We start from the raw sequence: 1111 nt of genomic DNA, 5'->3' as shown, positions 1-1111 counted from the left end.
GTCATAATGGCACAGTCTCTTCTGACAGGACTCCTGCTCCAGGTCCAGCCCTTTGTTAAATTACATGCGAACTAGTCACTCACAGGGAGCGCTGTAAGCACAGCTGACTTGAAACAACTCCCCCTCCCCTCTCTCCTTCTTTCCCTCCCCCTCCTCTTCCCCTCCTCTCCTCTTTTTTTCCCCCATCGCCTCTGCCTGGTTCCCTCTTCCTCCAGACATCAACATGGCTCATGGCTCCCTGCCTCACTCCCCTCAATTGTCCCAGTGCCCCTTATGAGAAGGTCATGCCTGACTCTCTATTCCAAACACAGCCCTCCCTCCGCCTGTCCCCTCATCGGCTTCATCTTTCTTCACTGCAGTCACGACCACTTGCAGCCTACTGCACATCTTGGTGTATTTGTTTATTGTCTGTTCCTATTGGCCCATTAGCTCTATGGGGCGGGGACTTGGCTGCGTTTCCAGCTATAGTCCAGGACTTAGCACAGGGCCTGACATGTTATCAAACTCAGCAGATGTGTGCTGAGCAGGTTAATGATCGCAGGGCAGAGCCGAGCCGGAGTCTGCGCTGTCAGTCCCGACCTCATATGGTGTAGGGAGCATCTGAAAACGCCCTTTGGCCACCCTACCTCCAGGGAGTTCTCCACTTCTCCCCCTCCTCCCTTCTCTCCTCTCTCCTCTCTCCTCTCCCTTCCTTTCAGGAGCAATATAGCGCCCCCATCCCTTGTACATGCTCCATGCAGAGCCTGAAACCCGCCTGCCCCCAAGTCCTGGTCCCTGCTGACCACTTTGCACTCACCTCAATCCTATCAACGTGTTTTCCCCAAAATGCTCCCTTCTCTGAGAGGAATTCTGGTGAGAGCTTTGAAAGGAAATAAAATGTCATATCTTGTTTTTTTATATAAAACAGGAAACAGACCATGTGTAGCAGAAAAAACAAGACCCAATCTAAATGTTTAACAAAGGTGGACGTGGCTCAGCCATTCTGTGGACGACAATGCAGCCACTGAAAATGATAGTATTCTCATAGTACAGACAGAGCTAATTTCCTTAATATGTAAAAGGCTTTTATAGCTCAATAGGAAAAATATCAACAACCCAATGGAAAAGTGTG

General features: G+C 49.9%; 1 protein-coding gene across 1 annotated transcript in view; it reads right to left on the bottom strand.

The window, feature by feature from the left end:
- Window positions 1–1111, bottom strand: part of NLRC5 (NLR family CARD domain containing 5) — an 80861-nt gene that overhangs the window by 71667 nt on the left and 8083 nt on the right. Inside the window, exon 2 of the mRNA XM_019666822.1 lies at window positions 797–859. The gene's annotated coding sequence lies outside the window, so the exon portion shown is untranslated. The remainder of the gene's footprint in view (window positions 1–796; window positions 860–1111) is intronic.

Source organism: Hipposideros armiger, unplaced genomic scaffold (genome assembly GCF_001890085.2).
Source record: "Hipposideros armiger isolate ML-2016 unplaced genomic scaffold, ASM189008v1 scaffold_479, whole genome shotgun sequence".
Classification (NCBI taxonomy): Eukaryota; Metazoa; Chordata; class Mammalia; order Chiroptera; family Hipposideridae; genus Hipposideros; species Hipposideros armiger.
The sequence above is the reverse complement of the archived record's forward strand: the minus strand, read 5'-3'. Positions and strand labels throughout refer to the sequence as shown.